We start from the raw sequence: 24287 nt of genomic DNA on the forward strand, positions 1-24287 counted from the left end.
GAGAAATTTGTCCTAAATGTCTATCAACATGCCCTTCAACATTACAAAAAATATTTTATGAATCTCTGGTGAAATACATATGTGATACTTTTACTCATTGGTTAATTCTTCCTAATTCATCAAATTGGAAATTATTAGTTGATATGTTGGAGAACAACTAAATGAACGATGATATATCTTCTCAAAGGAAACTGTGCAGATGTAACTAAATTAGAAATATCTCCATGAATGGATGTGAGGTGTTTTCCAGGATAAATCGGTTTAGTGAATAGGCCAATAAGAAACAATGTCTTTGTAGTGTAATGCATTTATCTGGGGGCAGGGGTGGGGGACAGATCTACAAGTCAGTAGGTCTATAATCCTGCTTATATCTGCTTAAAATATTCTTCCTTTTTATTGCTTCTAAATCATAAATTAAGTAACTGATTTCAAAAGACATATATTTTGTAGACATCGACAGTGAATTCTCTGTAAGAATTGATAAACAAAAATGTGTGTGTGTGTGTATGTGCATGCGTGCATGTGTATGCCTTCATACTTGTTTATTCCTATACAAGCTACTTTTGTTTCATATGATTTGGAAATCCCTGAGGACATGATACTCTAGTATTCAGTTACCCAGAGAATTCTTTGTTTTTATTAAATAATTTCCTCTAATGCCCAGATGCTTACGTTGTTGTGCCAAGTCACAAGACCACCACCAAGAAGACCACCGAGACTCAGATATTCCGAAATGCAAGGCAAGGCTTTATTTAAGTGAGCTGCAACTCGGGCCTCGTCCTACCCACCAACACAGCGGAGGTTAGGAGGGAGCCCCAAGCTGTGATTACACAGGGCTTATAAAGGCAAAGAACAAGGTTATAACAATCAGGTGTTCAAGCAAGCAAAATTAGGACACAGGTACAAATCTGATTGGCTCAGGGTTCAATTCTAAAATGGGGTTCATGTGGTAAAATGGGCTTCACGTGGTAAAATGGGGCCTGACTTCAAAGTCTGGCACTTCATTTCTCCCTTTTTCTTTTTGGTACCTTGGGAGCCAATCATGGCTCCAATCTGTCCATTTCAATGGCTTGCATGTCTAGGGGACGATATAGAGGTAAGGCATGGGCCAGTAGGGCCCAAAGTAGTATCTGAAAATAACTCTGGTCCCTCGGTTTTAAAGGGGGGCAGATGGGTGAAGATCATCCATCTTCTGTAATTTCTTCAGGCTGACTCGGGGCATTGACCTTACCTAGCCAGGAACTTATAACCTTAGTCTACTTTACCAAGGGACTGCAGGATTACTGCAAACTGAAAATTAACTTTCAGCTATACAGACTTACCATTAGCTGTATAGTGTTTAGTATCCAAATGTAGGCAACAAAATAATACATAAACTTCTCAGCTGTGCTCTAAGTGTCGGGTGGCTATACCCGTATTCCTGAGCAAGCAAAGCCCAAAACTACCTAAAATAAGGGGGTCACCTCACTTTGGAGTGAGCTGCCAAAATAACATCAACACTAGCCAGGGTAGTAAGGAAAGAAGGCAAAAAGAAAATTATAACAATATTCAGTCTAACTTTCTTTTCTTGAGGCGAAGGCGAAGTGGCTGATTTGGGTGCTTGGAGACCTCCCATGTTCCACCATGGTAGTTGTCGTCCAGGGCAAAGGGGTCAGCTGGCCTGGCGTGGAAGCAATGAACCCAAGTGGCGATGCTGTCTAGGGTTCCTTCCACCGTGGTTCTAAGGATTTCAGTCCCCTGGTCTGAATAAATGGGGGGTAGGGACAGAAGCAGAATCATATAATGCCTTAAGTTGGGGTCACATTCTTGTACACGAGCTGCAAATAATCGAGTTTACACAAAAATTCAGCATCATCCAAATCAGCAAGCAATTCAGTCTGAAGGCTAGGGATAATGGGCGGGGGTACCCGTACATTATTTCAAAAGGAGTAAAGCCAAGCTGATAGGGAGAATTTCTTACTCTAAGCAGAGCAAAAGGAAGGAGTGACACCCAGTCTGCGCCAGTCTCTAAGGCCAGTTTAGTTAAGGTTTCTTTTAGAATCCGATTCATTTTCTCTACCTGTCCTGAACTCTGGGGTCTATAAGCACAATGCAATTTCCAATCCATCCCCAGTGCTGCAGCTATTCCCTGACTTACTTTTGAGATGAAAGTCGGTCCGTTGTCCGACCCAATGGTGGATGGGAAGCCATACCTGGGTAGGATTTCTTCCAGGATCTTCTTAGCCACTACATTCGCAGTCTCATGCTTTGTTGGATAGGCTTCAACACATCCTGAAAAGGTGTCTACAAAAACTAGCAAATATTTGTAATTTCTGTGAAATCTACTTCCCAATACACGCCTGGCCTATTCCCACAGAGGCGAGTTCCTTTAGTAATCTGTTGATTGGGGGCATTGGCAAGCTGACAGGCCTTGCAATTTTTAACAATATCTTCAATAAGTTGATCTCCTTGTCTAATTTTCACTTTGGTTTGTCGGAGCAAGTCCTGCATTTTTCGGGTTCCCATGTGAGAAGCTCAGATTCTCTTAAGGATCCCCTTACCCAGCCCTTGTGGCAGGATAAGTTTCCCTTCACAAGTTTTCCACCAGTCATTGTTTCCTTCTCTGTCCAGGGGTTTTGTGGGCCATGGGAATTTTCTTAATCTACTCCAAGCCTTCTTGGGAATACTGGGGCACAGGAGGCAAAGCTCATGGCCCAGGGTCTACTACAGTCTGTTCCCAGGAAGTCTGACTTTTCTGGCTGATTTAGGCAAAGGGATTTTCAGCACAGTCTACGTGCATCTGACAGCCAACGCTTGCTCTCTTTTAATATGAAGCCCAGATGGGTGACTTCAGATTTATAAATTTGTGCCTTTTAACATTCTAGTTTGTAAAAGCATTTTCCTGATTGCTTGGGGAACTGATCTCTGATGACCTAAAAAGTTACCTTTGCAGGCCTTTAACACATCTCAATAAGGACACAATCTCAGGTCTACAAGCTTTAAACAGATGTATCAGCTTAAAATTCTCACTGCCAGTCAGAGCTTTGAGTAAATGCGGGTGGGGGGGGGGTGAGATTTTAATCTATCCTCTCATTTGACAAACTTACCCTTACTAACCACTATCACAGATGACTGGCAAGTTCCTGCCCAGTAGACAGACATGGGCATTGGAAAGGCATGCTTATGAACTATTCTTCTAGGACTTCCCGGCTTTGATTAACTTTTGAAAGGCCAAACAGGAGTGACTCTAGGATCTGACACCATCTCTGCCATCCAAGCAGTGGCTTACTGCCTCTGGATGCTCCATCACTTTTGTCCCAGGAGGAGTGACTTTCCACTGGACTTGGACTCAGGGCCTGAGCACTGTTCCCCAGCACTCCAGCTCAAGGCTAGCACCCTACCACTTTGAGGTCCACACAACTCCATTCCCAGCACTCTGCTGGCTGATTAGAGACAAGTCTCTCACAGGGACCTTTCTTTGCCCGGGCTGGCTTTGAACCGCAGATTCAGATCAGTGAGTCTTACAGAAGTAGTTTTTAAGCATGCTGTCTTACCTGGACCTTATTAAGGGTCAGTATTAGATCTCGACAAACTTGTAGGAATCACCTGTGCTTCTCTGTGGGCCTGCTGGAAACGGTTACAAAAAACCTACAAAGAAGCTGGAATGGCAATTAAACATTTTGGTAGCCATAATTCTCCTTTTCTCACTTTGCAATAATTATTTAGGACAATTTTACTTCCAAATTTCTTATATAGAAATGTATTCTTGATTTCCAAAGCCTTTTTAACACTAACAACATTTTAGCTTTTATCTGCATCGGAAAAACTGAAGCTCACAGGCATTCTGAAACCAGGTGCCGCCCTTTGCCTATGGGCTGCTTGTTTCAAAAGAACCTCTTTTTTTTCTTCAGTCCCAGTTACTGCATGGCATGAAGACCTTTGAATTTTTCCTTAATGCAAGAATTACAATTAGAAATACTTATCTATTCAGCTTTCCAATATATTAGTGAGAAACATTGGCCCATTTTGCCATTTATTCCTACATACATAGAGTTAATGAGAGTTTACTTCTATCCCCATTAGTTTAGTATATATATATATATATATATATATATATATATATATATATATATACATATATACATATATACATATATATATCCTTTTAAATCCAAATTTCTTACACTTAGCTCTGATTTTTTTTATTTTAATTAAAGAACCCTGAGAAATCCTTTAAAGCATTTGGCAATGCCCAAACTTGATGACCCTTTGACTTTAAACTTAAACTTAGTTTTGCATCATACTGCAGTCTTGAACATGTTCACTCACACATGCACACACACATACATTTTCAAAAGATCTTAAAGCGTGCTGAATAAGCATCGGCCGTACATTTTAAGACAAAAACCTTTAACAAATGATTTTAGCATTCTCCAGCCTCATTTTCCAGGGCTTGATAGTTTTAGTAAAACATTTTTAGTCTTAGTAAAACATTTTAGCACACCAAACAATTTTCTGCTTAAGAAGGCTGGGTGGGGGTCTCCCTAGAGTTCTTTTTTTGTGGACACACTCACTGATTGACTGATTGTGGGCTGTCACCTGTACATCTTTCCAGTGAGCTAAAGTCAAGTCCAGGGGAGTAGAAGGAATGTTCCCCATCATCCATTTGTCATTCAGTCACAGCGCAAGAAAGAAACACACAAAAATAATCACAGGCACAAAGACCAGACAACACTTACAGACAGACTTAGGGAGCCGCGGCGTACAGGTTCGATTGTGTCTCTCCTGCCCCTGTGAGGAGGCAGACCACACAGTCTTACTGTGTCTCTCCTGTCCCTGTGAGGGGGCAGACCACACAATCTTGAGGCTCTCTCTCTCCCGTTCCTGTGTAGGAGTGGACCAGACAACCCCGAATATAGAGTGGACCGGACCAGCACCCGTTAGAAGGGCCTCTTGGTCCAGTCCTTCAGGTTCAGGGTGGTAGTGGGAAGCCTGAGCCCCCTGTGGAGGGCTTGAGGTGTCGCCCCCCAAAGTCCTCCAGGACTGCCCATATGAGTGTGTCCACTCCGGCTGGTCCTTCACTACCTACAGGTTCAGATTCAAGCGGCTGGCCTAAACAGAAAACAAAACTACAAATCACACAGACACAGACACACAGAATGAACAGCCCTATTTTCTTACCTTCGGAGTCTGGGGTCTCGGGGGTCTCTGGGGCCATCCCGGACGAAACCCCAAATTTTGTGCCAAGTCGCAAGACCACCACCAAGAAGACCTCCGAGACTCAGACATTCCGAAATGCAAAAGCAAGGCAAGGCTTTATTTAAGCGAGCTGCAACTCGGGCCTTGTACTACCCACCAACACAGCGGAGGTTAGGAGGGAGGCCCGAGCTGTGATTACACAGGGCTTATAAAGGCAAAGAACAAGGTTACAACAATCAGGTGTTCAAGCAAGCAAGATTAGGACACAGGTACAAATCTGATTGGCTCAGGGTTCGATTCTAAAATGGGGTTCACGTTGTAAAATGGGCTTCACGTGGTAAAATGGGGCCTGACTTCAAAGTCTGGCACTTCAACTTCTTCTCCTGTGTCAGGAGAAGATAAATTTTCATGTTGTGCTCTGTCACATTTGCCAGAGTTCGCACTGAAATTAATTGCAATAAAGAGATAATTTGAGTAGAGATAATTTGATAGACTACTCCAAGGACATGAAGTAAATTGATCAATAATATCTTTGACAATATTGAAATCACTCATATATTTTAGGTTAGAACAAAGTGCTCCAATGGGGATGAATGGATCACTAGAGCTCTCTCTTTACAAGGATGATGAGTGAAATGTTGAACAACAGAAGATTTTTCCAAATCTCTGAATGCAACTTATTAAAGACAGCAGTTAAACTATTAAAGGGTTAGTGATTTTAAAATTCTGACATATATACTGAAGAGAAATTAAAAGAAGATACAATATATTTAAAGATAATAGTAAAACGAAAAAAGATACAAAAATGATCTTAAACTGAGAAGACTTTTCATTTCACAATATTTATCATAGTTAAGAAAGCAGCTTTCATTTATTTGTCTGTGATCAGATGATGTCATGTTGTGATATGTGTTGTTTTCTCTTTCAGGGAGTGTTGTAGAAATACACAGTATATGTGATCCATAAGTGAGACAAATAAATAGTTTCACATGAGAAAACTCTAATTTAAATACTATATTATTATGTACTTAAATCAGTGTTGGTGCTGATTTTTGTAAATTAAAACACTTTGTAATTTATGGTTTCATAATTATGTGACTGTGCTAAAAGAATTCTACACACTGGATGCTCTTCTGTCAGTTTTAAATTTTAGCAGAGATGAGGAGGTTAGGAGAATTCTGAAGATTCAAAACCAAATCATGTTTGAACTGTTATATTTCTTTGTCTTGGGCTGCTTTACCCAATATGACTACCCTATCTTATGTCTTTATAGAGCCCAACTAAAGATTCAAGCCAGGTGCTGGTAACTCACACCTGTATCCTACTCAGGAGGCTGAGATTGGAGGATTGTGTTTCGAAGTTAGACAGGGCAGGAAAGTCTGTGGGACTCTTAATTCCAATTAATCACAGAAAAAGCCAGAAGTGGCACTGTGACTCATGTGTTAGAGCATTAGCCTTGAGCAAAAAGGAGATCAGGGAGAGTGCCCAAGCCCAGAATTCAAGCTCCAGGATCAGCAAAATAAGGAAATAAAAATAAAAAATACAAAAATTCATATATTCAGATATCTCCTTCTGTAAATTCCTGTAGATAACACTAGGGAGGTTTCTTACTCTTTAAATTACTATTTTGTTCTTTGGTTCATTTGCTCTTGTTTCTAAAGAGAACAATTATGCTTCAGACATTGGAATTCCATTAATAGCCTCATAGAAAACATATAATCCTACAATTTTTTTGGTGCTGGTCCTGGTGTTTGAATTCAAGGCCTGAGCACTATCCCTGAGCTTTTTGCTCAAAGCAAGTATTCTACCACTTGAGCCACAGCTCTGCTTCCAACTTTTTGATCATTAATTGGAGATCATTGTCTTATAGACTTTCCTGTTTGGGCTGGCTTTGAACTGGAAGCTTCGGATCTCAGCCTCCTGAGTAGGTAGAATTATAGATGTGAGCCAAGAGTGCCTGGAAATCTTACATCTTTTCCATTTAAAAATAGAATTATTGTATTGTGATAATTAAAATACATAGCATGGACATTTCCTTGGAGGAATCAATAATTGGTTTAAGGGGAAACATTCTATATTTTGGAATTTGTTTCATAATGTGCATAAGAATTTTTATAAAACAGTCATTTTAAAGCCATGACTTCTGAAAATATTCTCTCTGGATATGACAAAATGCTGAGAATTCAAAACATTTTCACAAGTCTTCAATTCACTTTTTAGCATTCATAAACCTTGGGAGTAGTGACTGATATATATATATATAGAGAGAGAGAGAGAGAGAGTTATCTATATCTCTATATATCACAATAGGTACAAGAATGTTGATAATTGCTTGTTTGCCTGACATTTACTACCGATATTATTTTTTTTTTCAAATTTTTATTAAAAAACTTATGAACAGAGAGGTTACAGTCTCATACGTTAGGCATTGGACACATTTCTTGTACTGTTTGTTACATCGTCCCTCATTCCCCCTCTCTCCTCCCCCTTTCCCTTTCCCCCCATGAGGTGTTCAGTTCACTTACACCAAACAGTTTTACAAGTATTGCTTGTGTAGTTGTTTGTCTTTTTTTACCCTGTATCTCTTGATTTTGGTATTCCGTTTCAATTTCTGGTTCTAATATCAGTATAGATGGTTTCCAATATACTCAAAAAAGATTACAGAGATAGTGTAGATACAACCACAGGAAGGTGATACAAGAATATCATCAATAGTAGAAGCTACAGATACACATGGGACGTTGAAAGTAGTTACAACTGTGATATAACAATCATTTCCATAACATGGAGTTCATTTCACTTAGCACCATCTTAAGTGATAATAAGGGTATAGCTATTGGGTTCTTGTAATCCTCTGCTGTGACTTTCCTTAACCTGTGTTAATTATTCTCAATAAGGGAGACCATAGAGTCCATGTTTCTTTGGGTCTGGCTCACTTCACTAAGTATAATTTTATCCAAGTCCTTCCATTTCCTTACAAATGTCATTCTTTCTGAAAGAGGCATAAACTTCCATTGTGTATATGTACCACATATTCCTGATCCATTCGCCTACTGAGGGGCATCTGGGTTGGTTCCAGATTCTAGCTATGACAAATTGTGCTGCTATGAATATTGTTGTGCTGGTGGCTTTACTGTGATTTTGTTCGTGGTTTGTTTGGATAAATACCCAAAATGGGGTTGCTGGGTCATAGGGGAGTTCTATATTTAGCCTTCTGAGGAATCTCTATACCGCTTGCCAGAGTGGCTGAACCAGTTTACATTCCCACCAACAGTGAACTAGGGTTCCCTTTTCTCCACATCCCCTCCAATAATTGTTATTGTTAGTTTTCTTGATATATGACATTCTACTGGGGTGAGATGGATTCTCAATGTTGTTTTGATTTGCATTTCTTTTATGGCCAGTGAGTACTTTTTCATATGTCTCTTGGCCATTCTCATTTCCTCATCAGAGAAGTCTCTTTGTAAGTCTTTAGCCCACTTGATGAGGGGGCTATTGGTTCTTTGCGGTTTTGTTTTGGAGGAAGGTAATTTTTTTAGTTCTGCATATATTTTAGAGATGAGGCCTTTGTCCGTTGAATGGCCGGTAAAGATCTTCTCCCAGTTTGTGGGCTTTCTGTTTATCTTGTGAGCTATGTCCATTGCAGTGCAGAAGCTCTGCAGTTTGATGGAGTTCCATTTGTCCTACCTTTCTTTGATTTGTAGTCATTCTGGGTCTTTGTTAAGGAAGTTCTGACCTGCACCAAGGAGCCCAAGTGTTTCTCCAACTCCTTCCTTTAGTGTTTTCAGGGTGTCTGTTTTGATTTCGAGGTCTTTAATCCATTTGGAATTGATTTTGGTGCAGGGTGATATATAAGGATCTAGTTTTAGTTGCATGTGTTGAATCAGTTTTGCCAGCACCATTTGTTAAAGAGGCTATCCTTCTTCCAAACTATTGTTTTAGCTCCTTTATCAAAGATTAAGTAGGCGTAGTTCTGTGGGTTCATTTCTGGGTCTTCAATTCTGTTCCATTGGTCTTCAGGCCTGTTCCAGTGCCAATACCAAGCTGTTTTTATTACTATAGTTTTATAATACAGCTTGAAGTTGGGTATTGTAATTCCTTCAGCACTGTTCTTTCTGCTTAGGATTGTTTTTGCTATTCTAGGTCTTTTATTGTTCCATATGAATTTCTGGGTTGCTTCCTCTATTTCATTAAAAATGGTATAGGGATATTAATGGGTATTGCATTGAATTTGTAGATAGCCTTTGGCAATATTGCCATTTTGATTATATTAATCCTCCCAATCCAGGAGCATGGGAGGTTTTTCCATTTCCTTAGTTCTGACTTAATTTCATTTTTCAAGCTTTTAAAGTTCTCATCAAAGAGGTCTTTCACTTCTTTGGTTAAGGTTAATCCTATGTATTTTATGTTTTGGGGGGCTGGTGCAAAAGGAGTTGCTTTGCTGATTTCAGCCTCGGTCTTTGGGTCGTTAGCATAGAGAAAGGCCGTTGACTTTTGAGGGTTTATTTTATATCCTGCAACTTTGCCAAAGTTTTGGATCAGCTCTAGTAGCTTGGGGGTAGAGTCTATGGAGTTCGTTAGGTATAGGATCATGTCATCTGCAAAGAGAGAAAGTTGAACTTTATCTTTTCCTATTTGGATCCCCTTTATATTTTCTTCTTGCCTAATTGCTCTGGCTAGGAATTCTAGTACTATGCTGAAGAGCAGGGGAGAGAGTAGACATTCATGTCTTGTTCCTGATTTTAAAGGGAACGGCTTTAATTTTTCACCATTTAGAGTTATACTTGCTGTTGGTTTGTCATAAACTTCCTTGATTATATTCAGGAATGTTCCCTGGATTCCCAGTTTTTCCAGGGCTTTTAGCATAAATGGGTGCTGGATTTTATTGAACGCTTTTTCCGCATCCAGAGATAAAACCATGTGGTTTTTTTACCTTGCTCCGGTTGATGTGGTGGATTACATTAATTGACTTGTGTATATTAAACTAACTTTGCATCCCTGGGATGAATCCAGTTTGATCATGGTGTATGATTTTTTTTGATGACCTGTGGAAGTCAATTGGCCAGAATTTTGTTGAGAATTTTTGTCTATGGTCTTCTTTCCATGATGAGTCCCTGCCAGATTTTGGGATGAGGGTTATACTGGCTTCATAGAATGTGTCTGGTAGGGAATGTTCTCTTTTAATTTCATTGAAGAGATTGAGAAATATTAGTGTGAGTTCTGTTTTGAAAGCCTTGTAGAATTCTGCAGTGAATCTGTCTGGACCTGGGCTTTTCTTGGATGGGAGATCATTTAATGCCGTTTCTATTTCAGTACTGGATATGGGTCTATTTAGAAGCTTTAAATCATCATGGTTGAGTTTGGGGATATGAATTTTTTCTAGAAAATCATCCATTTCTTCTAAGTTCTCGAATTTGTTGGCATAAAGGTTTGCAAAATAGTCCCTTATTATTTTCTGAATTTCAGTTATTTCTGTGGTGATGTTACCTGTTTCATCTCTTATCTTGTTTATTTGAGTGTGCTGCCTTCGTTTTTTTGGCCAGGTTTGCCAGGGGTCTGTCTATCTTGTTGATTTTTTTCAAAGAACCAACTCTTTGTTTTGTTGATTCTTTCGATGGTTGTTTCATCTCTAATTGATTTAATTATGATTTGATTTTAATTATTTGCGTCCATCTATTGACTTGGGGTTTGGCTTGTTGTTCTCTTTCAAGGAAATTAAGGTGCTTCCTTAAATTATTGAGTTTTTGTTTCTCCAGTTTGTTGGTTTATGCACTCAGAGATACTAATTTTCCTCTGAGTACTGCCTTTTTTGTGCCCCAAAGGAGCTGGTACTTTGTGTCCTCATCTTGGTTGAATTCCATAAACATTTGAATTACCATTTTAATTTCTTCAATGACCCATTGATCATTCAACAGTGTGTTGTTTAGTCTCCATGAATTGTAGGATTTTCTGTGGTGGCTGTTTGAGTTAAGCTCTAATTTTATTCCATTGTGGGCTGAGAGAATGCAGGGAATGGTTTTGATACTTCTGAATTTGTACAGATTTTCTTTGTGCCCTAAGAAGTGATCTATTTTGGAGAATGTTCCATGTGCTGCAGAGAAGAATGTGTATTCTGTTGTTGCTGGGTGGAATATTCTGTAGATGTCGGTTAAGTCTAGTTGGTCTATGCAATTATTTAGTTCTGTGATTTCTTTGTTCAGTTTTTGGTGTGTTGATCTGTCCAGAGGTGATAGTGGAGTGTTAAAGTCCCCAACTATCAATGTGTTTGGGTCTATGAGTGTTTTTAGAGTCAGTAGTGTTTGTTTGAAGAAGTTGGTTGCTCCTGCATTTGGTGTGTAGATATTTAGAATGGTTATATCTTCCTGTAGGAGAGATCTCTTTACTAGTATGTAGTAACCTTCTTTGTCTCTTCTTACCTTTTTCAATTTGAAGTCAATTTTGTCTGATACTAGGATTGCAACTCCAGCCTGCTTATGGGGGCCACTTGCTTGGTAGATTTGATTCCAGCCTTTCACTTTTAGAAGATGTTTACTTTTGCTGGATAGGTGTGTCTCTTGGAGGCAGAAGAAAGATGGATCTTGATTTTTGATCCAACTCATGAGCCTATGTCGTTTGATTGGAGAATTAAGTCCACTAATGTTGAGAGTTAGGATTGAGAGATGATCGTTTGTTCCTTTTATTATCACTATCTTGTTAAAAGCTGTGTCTTCCCATTTCTTGATCTGATGTTTACTATTTAGGGTTCATTTCTCTGTCTGTATTGGGATCTTGATTATCTTCCCTGAATAGTACATCTTTGAGGATTTTCTTTAAAGCTGGCTTGGTGGAGATATATTGATTCCGTTTTTCCTTACTGTGGAAGACTTTTATTTGACCTTCGGCTATGAATGAGAGTTTGGCTGGGTACAGTATTCTTGGTTGGTAGTTATTTTTATTTAGTGTTTGGTATACGTCATTCCAGGCTCTCCTTGCTTTCATGGTCTCTGCTGAGAAGTCTGGGGTAATTCTGATTGCTTTTCTTTTATATGTGATTGTTTTCTTCTCCATAACAGCTTTAAGGATTCTTTCCTTGTACTCTCATGATCCTGTTTTGATAACAATGTGTCAGTGGGATTTCCTATTCAGGTTTGGTCAGTTTGGGGATCTAAATGCTTCTTGTATCTGTATAGGCCTATTCTTCTGGATATTTGGGAAGTTCTGGGCTAATATTCTGTTAAATAGGTTGCCTATCCCATTAACTTCTTTCTCCAAGTTTACCTCAATACCTATTATCCTTAAATTGGGCTTCCTGATTGTATCTTGAATCTCCTGTACCGATCTGTTTTGTTGATTGTACTGGATTTGTATTGATTTTAGATCTTTCTCCATAGATTCTAGGGAATCTTCAGCTCCTGAGATTCGATCCTCTGCTTCAGTTAGTAGGGACTGTAGGCTAGCTACTTGATTTCGAATCTCTTTTCCTTCTGACTTGTCTTTCCTGATGATTTTCATGTCATCTCTTTGGTCTTGCATGGACTTTTTTACTTCATTAATTTGGTTTTGAGTGCTGTCTCTCAAATCCTTTACCTGGGTAGCTATCTTTTCATTTGACTCTTGAATTTCATTTATCTGTCTATTTGTTGAGGCCATGAAATCATCTATTACTTTATGGAAGGATTGCTGTATTGATTCAAACTTTGCATTTATCAGTATACTTTGTAGAGCAATTTGAGGGTTCTCTTCTATGTCTTCTATGTAAGCAGCCCTTACCAAGCACTGTTGTGTAAATCTTATAAGTTCACAATTATATACAGATACTTTCTATACCTGTCTATAAACTTAGATTTGGTGTTCCTAAAGAATACAATTTCAATATAACAACCGATCCTGGGCCCTGTATTCAGTAGTTACTTATTTACTGTTACAACCCTGTGAGCAATTCTTTTTCTTATATTAAGTTCTTTTCGGACTTGTTTTCTCTATGAACCCTTTTGATTCACTTGGATTAAGCAGGGATACCCTCTATCCCATTACCAGGATTCAATGGAACCTAGAGGTCCTGGCAGTAAGTCAGGAGGGAAAGTTAGAGGTATTAAAGAGAATAGAGTAAAATGTATTGGGTGGGGGTGATGATTTTGGTTTAGTTTCAGTGACGTGGAAATGTGGAGAAGAGTAGAATCAGTAGAAAGAACAAGGTTAAAATGATAGACTATGGAGAATTAGCAGAAAAGAGTGGAGGTGTTATTCATAGGAAAGTAATTTTTAAAGAAAGAGAATTCACAGAGAGAAAAAAAGCAAAAATACTGGAAGACAGATGCACAAAACAGAGGAAAATTATTTTTAAAAAAATAAAATAAAAAATAAAAAGGAGAAAAACCAGAAAAACGAACAACCACAAAAAAAAAACCTTGATAAAACAAACAGGTAAAAATGGAATACAAAAAAAACAACGACATTTCATAAATGAAAAAATTTAAAAAAAATTAAAAAAAAAGTTTAAAAAATGTTTTAAAAGAAAAAAAAATGTAGTCCTTGTTTGGGTGTTCTTTCCCCAGTCTCTTGTTTCCTTGCGATTGTCTGCTGTCTATTTTCCTGATTGGCTGGTTTGACTTGCTTTCAGTTTGCAGGGGGTGGATCTGTTCTGACCCTTCTCCTCTGTTGGTGCAATCCTGGGTCTCTGTGGTTCGCACAGCTTGCAGGTAGGCCTTGGGTGTCCTCTGTAGATGAGGATGTGAGCAGTCTCCAGAACCGTGGCTCCTCTGTCTGCTGTGGGGCCGCTGCCTTTAACACCTGGCTTTGAATAGTCTATGGACTCAGCTGGGCGGGGCGCCTCTAACCTGCTTTACCCGGCTGAGAGTTGCTTGCCTGGGGGAGGTTCCTCCTTCCTGGGCAGGGCGGTCGACTGGAGGCGCTGGCTATGGAATTCAGCTCTGTTTCGGGATGGGAATTGGGCTTCCTCTGTGACGGGACCGTTTATCTGTCTCAGGAACTGTTTGTTCCCCGTCTGGTGTTTCTGTGCTGCAGGTAGCTGCTCGCCGCTTTTGCTTTAAATTTAGAAATTTCGGCGGGCAGGACAGGGTACCTCTGGGTAAGCCGTGGCCCAGGATGTGCCTCCTGCCTGGGCAGGGGGCGTTCTCCTGGGCAGATCTGGCTCTCACTGGTCGGGCCCTCTTGCCCTTTTCAAAGATGGCTCCTTTGTCCTCGCTTTCCCCAGGCCTGCTTTAGATCCAGTTTGGTCTGACCCTATGCCAGTGTCAAAGATGGCACTTTGCTCTGGTGGTTGGGGAAGGGCTACCTTCCAGAAGCTGCTCTGTGGGCGTGAGTGAGAGTATCTTTTGTGGGGTACTCACACTTTCTCTGCGATTTCAACCTGTCCATGCTCAGCCACTGTCCGGAGGATTTCTCCCTGGTCTATGCTGTGTGCTTTAGCGGAAGGAGTGCGGGTTGCTGTGCTGGGCGCTGTGCCGGCGCCTGCAATGGCGTTGTGCCGAGATGCTGCCCAGAACTCCAATCTGTGTTTTCAGATGAGCAAAGTCGATTTTTCCTTCCTGGCCAGAATCCCTGTACTGTTAGAACTTACTCTGGCTGTCTTTCTAGGAATAAAAGTTTCTATGTGGTGAGAAAACTGCGATGTCAGAAGGAGTTCAGCTAGGGCTCTGCTGCGCCTCCACCGTCTTCCCGGAAGTCACTACCAATATTCTTATAGCCCTAAATATACATTCCACAATTAGTGGAACTCCATTCCTACCACTAATTGAGAGTCTGAAATTTGAAATTTATGGTATACTCTGCTGTATGTTTTTTCTAAAGATCAAGTTGACCTTCAATATTCTCAGATTCTTACTGTATACTTATAGAAAGTGAGCAAAGTTGTATATGGTATATGTATATGGTAGTCACAGAAGCTTATTGTCTTGAAAGTTTTCCCCTTATGACATCTTTACTTAAAATTTTATAAAATTATCTCCAACAGGTTTTTTTTGCCAGTCCTGGGCCTTGGACTCAGGGCCTGAGCACTGTCCCTGGCTTCTTCCCGCTGAAGGCTAGCACTCTGCCACCTGAGCCACAGCACCCATTCTGGCCATTTTCCATATATGTGTTGCTGGGGAATCAAACCAAGAGCTTTGTGTGTAGGAGGCAAGCACTCTTGCCACTAGGCCATATTCCCAGCCCCTCTCCAACAGTTTTAATCCTTCACTTTTTTCTAAAACTCATTTCCACAAGTTAAAAAATAGGTATTTTTATTTACTTCTACGATCATGTCTCATCTGTGTTCTCCTTGTTTATTTTTTATTTTTATTTATTTATTTATTTTTAATTTTTATTATCAAACTGATGTACAGAGAGGTTACAGTTTCATACATTAGGCATTGGATACATTTCTTGTACTGTTTGTTACCTTGTCCCTCATACCCCCCTCACTCCTCCCCCTTTCCCTTCCCCCCCTGGAGGTGTTCAGTTCACTTACACCACACAGTTTTACAAGTATTGCTTTTGTAGTTGTTTGTCTTTTTTTTACCCTGTGTCTCTCAAATTTGGCATTCCCTTTCAATTTCCTACTTCCAATACCAGTATACATGGTTTCCAATATACTCAGATAAAGATACAGAGATAGTGTAGGTACAACCACAGGAAGGTGATACAAGAACATCATCAATAATAGAAGCTACAGATACACATGGGACTTTGAAAGTAGTTACAACTGTGATAAAACGATTGTTTCCGTAACATGGAGTTCATTTCACTTAGCATCATCTTAGGTGTTCATAAGGGTATAGCTATTGGGCCTTGTGATGCTCTGCTATAACTTGCCTAAACCTGTACTAATTATTCCCAATAAAGGAGACCATAGAGTCCATGTTTCTTTGGGCCTGGCTCACTTCACTTAGTATAATTTTTTCCAAGTCCTTCCATTTCCTTACAAATGGGGCAATATCATTCTTTCTGATAGAGGCATAAAATTCCATTGTGTATATGTACCACATTTTCCTGATCCATTCGTCTACTGAGGGGCATCTGGGTTGGTTCCAGATTCTCGCTATGACAAATTGTGCTGCGTATTTTTTTTTTTGTAGTTTACAAACTTTTATTTCTTTTTTTTTTAAGTTTTTATTATCAAATGGAATTACAGAGAGGTTACAGTTTCATACATTAGGCATTGGATACATTTTTTGTACTGTTTGTTAATGCATATAAAACCCTAAACTTTGTAACACTGCCTTGTGCATTTCATATCAGGAGGATCTGTTCAGAAAACCGTAACTCATAGAATAACATTACTTTTGCTCATTGTATCAACCTTTCAAACTGTTCATAATCTATTTGTTTTGGAAAAGTAAATGGTACCAGGGATAAATGTTATTAGAGATCAAGTATTAAGACCTTTCACAAGAAAAGCAAATCAACTCTTACATCTGTTACATGAAAAAGTTTGAAAAATAATTTGGTTTCCTATAAAATAACAACACTTAAGAATCATTCTTGTTAAGTGTTGACTCATTGATTACTAATACAGGCTAATATATTCTCCGTATGTATTTTTTGTTATGTTTTTGCCAGTTCTGGAGGCTTAATTTCAGGGCTTGGGTGCTATCCCTGAGCTTATTTGCTCAAGGTAAGCACTCTACCACTCAAGCTACTACACCTCCACTTCTTGGACTCAGGGCCTGAGCACTGTCCCTGGCTTCTTTTTGCTCAAGGCGAGCACTCTGCCACTTGAGCCACAGTGCCACTTCTGGCCATTTTCTGTATATGTGGTGCTGCGGAATTGAACCCAGGGCCTCATGTATAAGAGGCAAGCACTCTTGCCACTAGGCCATATCCCCAGCGCCCTCTTTACAGATTCTAAAGGTAAGTAAAATATGATATGACACTTAACTCTAGTGTATTTTTCTGAAGTTCATTTTAAGTTTTATGGTTCTTTTTTTATCCATATAAAGTTTTAATACTTATTTTTAAGTTTTGTTAGAACAAATAAACTAAAACTTAAAAAAAAAGAATCAAAGTACTAGAAACACCAAGTATGTGTCTTATCATTGTAATTATCTGTAAAATATGAATGAGCATTGCACAAAAATCCAAAACTTCATTTTTCTAACTGTTCCTTAAGCACTATATTTTCCTGTTTTTCCATAGAGGCCTCTTCCTTCTTCTCTCCCTCCCTCCCTCCCTCCCTCCCTCCCTCCCTCCCTTCCACCCTCCCTCCCTCCCTCCCTCCCTTCATCCCTCCCTCCCTCCCTCTCTCCCTCTTTCTCTTTCTCTCTCTTTCTTCTCCTCTCTTTCTTTCTCTCTCTTCTTCTCTTTCTTTCTTTCTTTCTTTCTTTCTTTCTTTCTTTCTTTCTTTCTTTCTTTCTTTCTTTCTTTCTTTTGTTGTCAGAGTGATGTACTGAGGGGTTACAGTTCCATATGTAAGGCAATGAGTACATTTCATATCAAACTTGTTACCTCCTCCTTCATTTTTCTTTCACCTTCTCACCTCCTTAATCCCCTCCACCCCCAAGCTGTACAGTTGGTTTATAGCATATAATTGTGTAAGTATTGCTGTTGCACTGATTCACCTTTTACCTTTGTCTCTCATTTTGATGTTTCCCTTCCCTTCCCTAGTTCTGATAAATGTATGTACAATTCCAAGGGTACCAGAATCAGTTACAATGACATCAGGGATAACACCACGGGGAAGAAAGATATAAGAAAAAGGCACCATCTTTTTACTTGAAAAAAAAAAGGCATAATTTTACATGGTACATTGAAAAATAACAGCATTGATAAACCACTTATTTCTATAACTTGGAGTTCATTTCGCTTAGCATCATCTTATGTGCTCATTTGTATATAACTATTATGATCTTCTGCTAACACTATCTAGATATATATTAATTATTCCCAGTGGGGGAAACCATAGAGTCTATGTTTTTTTGGGTCTGGCTCACTTAACTTAGTGTGATTTTTTTTTCCAAGTCTTTCCATTTCCTTATAATTGGGGAAATGCCCTTCTTTCTAATAGAAGTATAGAATTCTTTTGTGTATATGTACCACATTTTCTTGATCCATTCATCTACTGAGGGGCATCTGGGTTGGTTCCATATTTTTGCTATGGTAAATTGTGCTGCGATGAACATAGTTGTGCTGATAGCTTTAGTGTGGTCTTGCTCGTAATCCTTTGGGTAAATGCCCAAAAGTGTGGTTGCTGGCTCATTGGGAAGTTCTATGTTTAGCCTGTAGTTCTATGTTTCCTGAGTGGTTGAACAAGTTTACATTCCCACCAACAGTGTAGTAGAGCTTCCTTTTGTAGAGGCCTTTTTCTTTGCTCTTCTGACATGACAGGTGACAATAGGATGGTAAGGGAAAAGAAAAACATAAAAGGGACAGTGTTTATCAGAGCGAGTCTGACTAAAGACCTGCCCACAAAAATTTGGGTTGTCTTCTTGCTTCTCCTTTATTTTCTAAGGAATTCACATAAGTATACCCTCATTTAAATCCCCTTGTCTATGTCTTCTTTAAAATTTTTTTCTGTGAAGTTTTAGATATTGTCACAAGTATCATTAATTTTCTGGATTTTATATCTGATGAGAACAAAATCATTTCCTGTTGCCTGTGACAATTTACTTGAACTATTAGCTCAATTCAGGAAGTAAAAATAATGGTTTAAAGGAATTGAAAGGTGGGTTAGCAATTACCATTAATCAAATTGAGGACCTACATTTCAAATTACACTATGTCTCCTATAATGTGGCAAGGCTGGTTCAATTCTGAACAACTGAAAAAAATCTCTGCATTTGTATAAACATACTGATGAACTAGAACATACATTGCTTGTGCTGAACTCTGATTTGTGCAAATATTTGGATATCAGTACACTTCGGGATAAGATAGTTTTTATGATTTAAAGGGAAGAAATATCTTTTCTTACACATGATACTATTTTTAATTTTCTATAGTTTTGTTAAAACCAGAGAGAAATGAAGAACAAATCAGAAGAGATCGTGTTTATCTTGCTGAGACTTACAGATGACCCTCAGCTACAAATTGTGGTGTTCCTGTGTTTCTTTGTCAATTACATCTTGAACCTGATGGGGAACTTTGTCATCATCCTGCTCACACTGCTGGACCCCCACCTCAAGACTCCAATGTACTTCTTTCTTTGAAATTTCTCCTTCTTAGAAATATCATTCACCACAGTTGGTATCCCATGCTTCTTGACCAGCATTCTCACAGGAGACAAAACAATCTCCTACAATGGCTGTGCAACTCACCTCTTCTTTGTTTTCCTATTAGGTCTCACTGAGCTTTACCTCCTGGCTGCTATGTCCTATGACCGCTATGTGGCCATCTGCAAACCCCTGCATTACCCAGTCATCATGAATAGCAATGTGTGCCATCAGCTGGTGCTCAGCTCCTGGCTAACTGGATTCTTAATTTTCCTTCCTCCTTTACTCTTAGGACTCCAGCTGGATTTCTATGCATCCAGAACCATCGATCACTTTCTCTGTGACACTTCCTCTGTCCTGCAGATCTCTTGCACAGATACACATTTCATAGAAATGTTGGCTTTTGTCTTAGCTTTGTTGATGCTTGTCATCACACTGTTTTTAGTGGTGCTCTCTTACATATTCATCATCAAAACTGTTGTAAGAATCCCTTCTGCCCAACAACGAACAAAGGCCTTCTCCACCTGTTCCTCACACATGATTGTCATTTCCATTACTTATGGGAGTTGTATCTTTATGTATACAAAACCCTCAGCCAAGGAAAGTGTGACTTTCAGTAAAGGTGTGGCGGTTCTCTACACTTCCGTGGCCCCATTGCTGAATCCTTTCATCTATACTCTAAGGAACCAGCAGGTGAAAGAGGCTTTCAAACATGTGCTTCAAAGGTTTTGTTCTTTACAAAACAAGGCCAAATTTGGACATAAGTAACATGCTGCTGTAACCTGAATGTGAAAATGGAATGTTTTTTTCTGTTTTTTTTTTTTTTTTTTTTTTTTTTGGCCAGTCCTGGGCCTTGGACTCAGGGCCTGAGCACTGTCCCTGGCTTCTTCCCGCTCAAGGCTAGCTAGCACTCTGCCACTTGAGCCACAGCGCCGCTTCTGGCCGTTTTCTGTATATGTGGTGCTGGGGAATCGAACCTAGGGCCTCGTGTATCCGAGGCAGGCACTCTTGCCACTAGGCTATATCCCCAGCCCCTTTTTTCTCAGTTTTATTAGTTCTGATGTATATTATTGTTATTCTCAGTATTTATATCATATAAACTTTACTGACATTCTATAGTCTTCTTTTTGACTAGGTCTTTCTGTTCTTTGCTTTCTGAAAGTGAAAATATTAAAATCTATGTTTATCGAGGAATGTCTTCTCATTGTTGGGATCTGAACGATCCCCTTCTCCCCGATCTCACGGGGAGAATGGATAACCCCAAAATCTATGAAAGAGCACTCAGCCTGGCCCTCCGCCAGCGGAAGGCCAAAGGCGTACTCACATGGACAAGCGCTAAGTTGAGGAAAGGTAGCTGAAGCCTCCCCTCCCCCCAGTCCCCTCACATGTTACCAAGAGAAGGGGCGAGAAGGAAGGCATCAGGGACACGCTGCGGTGGTGGGATGCGTCTCAAAGACTTTTAATATGGAAAGGCACTTATATAGAAGTAATGGCGGGAAAGAAAGGGGGCTGGCCAAAGGGCCAGTCATAGGCTAGGGAGCATGTCCATCAAGTGACATCATGAAACCTACTTTGTGGGCGGGACAACCCCATCATGGTGGCATGCACGTGTTCACCTCCCAAGGGGTGGAGGCCAGAAGGTGGGAGGGACTTCCATTGTCCCAAGGCTGGTGGAAGGGCAGCCTTCCCAAGGCCATAATAATCCCCAACACTCATAAGTGCTAGATTTTTGTAGAAAATGCTCTCTCAAAGTGAGCCTTTTCAGACATACTTATTTGATTATTTTAATACCTATGCATGTTGCTAAGAATCTTATATTTGCCATTAGTATTCAGCATTGCTGAGATTTTCAGAGATAAACACAGGACATAGCAATTTTTATCTGAGGTAATTAAGATTGTAATAGAAAAGAAGTAAAAATCTGAGTAATTTAAAAATTCCACATGATCTTAGAAAAGGAAGAACCTCTTATGATTTCCTCAATACACAAGTGAAGAAGATGAAATTCAACGGTGCTGTGATGAGGGGTGTCACCGATATAAAGAAACTGAGATTCTGTTGGAACATTTCTTTTCCCTCCTGACATAATAATTGACAAGTTATTTGTAAGCATAATTAGTTGCAACTTTAGCTAAAACGTATTGAACTCCAGATTTTGTATGCAATTACTTACATTTTCAGTGAGTCCAAGAAGTGATAGGCAATGAGTGAAGTAAAATTAAACATCAAATTCATTGTCATTTTGGTGTGAGGACAATTTATAAATCATAATTCTCTAATCAATGCTGCTTCTGTCAATATTTTCCATAATGGTCACACATATCTTACAAGAGCATGCATTCATTTTCAAGCAATTCATGAGGAAACTGGGCACAATTGTGTAAGTCTAGAGATAAGTCCTTTTGCTTCTTCCTAGTCATTTTCCGGTTCCTTGGCTCCATCTGTCTTTGATTCCCAGTACCCGCTGGTGATCACTCAGTCACTCTAGGTCAGTTGTGGATTTTCTGGAATGTCATAGGAAAGGACCCACAGTCAACACTGTGTGGTTTATTTGCCCCCGATAATAGTGTGAAGCTCTGGCTTGCATTAATAGTTTCTTGTGTTGTCTTGATTTAGATGTCAAAGCTAGCTTTCTAACTTTTATTCCAGTGGTTTGTTGAATCTTTTCCTTTGTTTTTTTTTTTTGGCCAGTCCTGGGCCTTGGACTCAGGGCCTGAGCACTGTCCCTGGCTTCTTCCCGCTCAAGGCTAGCACTCTGCCACTTGAGCCACAGTGCCGCTTCTGGCCGTTTTCTGTATATGTGGTGCTGGGGAATCGAACCTAGGGCCTCGTGTATCCGAGGCAGGCGCTCTTGCCACTAGGCTATATCCCCAGCCCTTGAATCTTTTCCTTTGATGCAAAGTGAGTCATGAATATGCTGCTCCTTGAACTTCTTTCCTATCCAATATACTTTTGAAATGAACTATATGTAACCTGCTACCTCCTCTTAAATAATTTCTCAGCAAATTCCATATTCCTCCTACCTGCTGTCTCAGGTTGAAAAACAAAAACCTGCACATTTCTAAACATGCACAGGGATTCAATGTGTAACTAATTAATAACTTTTAAAATAACTTGTCTGTATTTCTATAAATAGAATGATTATGAAATTTCTGTGTTTGTAGTCTAATCCATGTTACTTTAATATCAATATTATTCAGAACGCAGTATTAGTTATGCCCAGAATAATGCAACATGTACTTGGCTTTGGCTGGTATGCATTTTGATTTAGTAATTTTGGAAACCATTGTGAGAAATAATAATACAACAGTAAGAATCTTCAACCAAGAAAATGCATGCTGCCTTTTGATGTAATTTAGATTCTAATACCTTCTAGCTAATATCCTTGGCTAAAATAAAAATGTAAGACATACAGCAATATAGTCAAAACTGAGGATTAAAGTGATGTACATCTAAGAATGCTTACACTAATAGACTCAGCAGCTTTAAATGAAAAATAAACAAGTAATCAATCTAGTTGCATTCATGGAATGTGGCTCAGTTGAATGTGGCTAACTTTACATTAACAAATAAAAATTAGACAACACTCACATTTACTATTTTAGAGTTTTACTCATTAAAAAAAAAAAAAAACCCTTACATCTAAAAGACTACCTACCTCAAGAATAGAAAACATATGGGCCATTTAACAAATTATAACTGAAATATATGGAAAAATCAAATTAGATCAATGCTACAAGTTTCCTGAAAAAAACTTTTATTGGTGAAATTAGAACTTGTGACTTAAAATATGTTACTTAAAATGTCAGGCAGTACATTGTCTGCCATTTCTTGGGGTTATATTACAAAATCTTCAGCTGTTCTTATTCTGAAAAGTTTTGTTTGAAACAGTACAATGTGAGCATGAATATATTTATTATGAGTATGAAAAGATGACAGCCAACCTGATACATTATGTATAATCTGATACATTATGTATAAATCTAGATTTGTGTTAAAACTACTATTTAATAATACCTGAAAATAATATTGCACTTAAGGTCATAAAATACTTTAACCTTAAACAACTAACTCCAGAGTTAAGAGCATTAGACCCATTCATAGTAAAAAAAATCATGACTTCCGAGGTATTAACCATTGATAGACTGCTGCTAACCAGAAGTCTTTTTTATTTATTTATTTTTTTTTTGCCAGTCCTGGGGCTTGAACTCAGGGCCTGAGACTGTCCCTCACGTCTTTTTTCTCAAAGCTAGCACTATACCACTTGAGCCACAGTGCCAGTTCCAGCTTTTTCTATATATGTGGTGCTGAGGAATTGAACCCAGGGCTTCATGTATATGAGGCGAGCACTTTACACTAGGCCATATGCCCAGCCCCTAACCAGAAGTCTTAATGATGACAGAAATATTAGATTGAGACATTTCCTTTACTATATGTGCCACAATTGGTGAAAATTACATGAGAACAGGATCACACTTCACTTCAGTATGCAATTTAATGAAGAGACAGATACTCAGAAGACAATTCACACCCAAGGTATTTTAAGAGGCTATTGAAAATACTTGAGTTCACTGATATAGCCACTGGAAGTGTCTACAGAATTATTGTATTTATGGAGTAGATACTTAATTCACTTTATGCACTTCCAGTTAATTCAACTTTGTTTGTATTTCTCTCTACTGAGAGTAGTGCCATGTAAGGTCTATGACTATGTAATTTCTTGTAAATTTTAGTTTTTAAAAATTTTAATTTTCGGGCTGGGGATATAGCCTAGTGGCAAGAGTGCCTGCCTCGGATACACGAGGCCCTAGGTTCGATTCCCCAGCACCACATATACAGAAAACGGCCAGAAGCGGCGCTGTGGCTCAAGTGGCGGAGTGCTAGCCTTGAGCGGGAAGAAGCCAGGGACAGTGCTCAGGCCCTGAGTCCAAGGCCCAGGACTGGCCAAAAAAAAAAAATAATAAAAAAAAAAATTTTAATTTT

At 39.2% G+C, this 24287-nt stretch overlaps 1 pseudogene; it reads left to right on the forward strand.

Moving 5' to 3' along the window:
• Positions 1-19109: 19109 nt before the first annotated feature.
• LOC125354557 lies at positions 19110-20072 on the forward strand (annotated as a pseudogene).
• Positions 20073-24287: the final 4215 nt, after the last annotated feature.

The sequence above is a fragment of the Perognathus longimembris genome, chromosome 1, assembly GCF_023159225.1.
Source record: "Perognathus longimembris pacificus isolate PPM17 chromosome 1, ASM2315922v1, whole genome shotgun sequence".
NCBI lineage: Eukaryota > Metazoa > Chordata > Mammalia > Rodentia > Heteromyidae > Perognathus > Perognathus longimembris.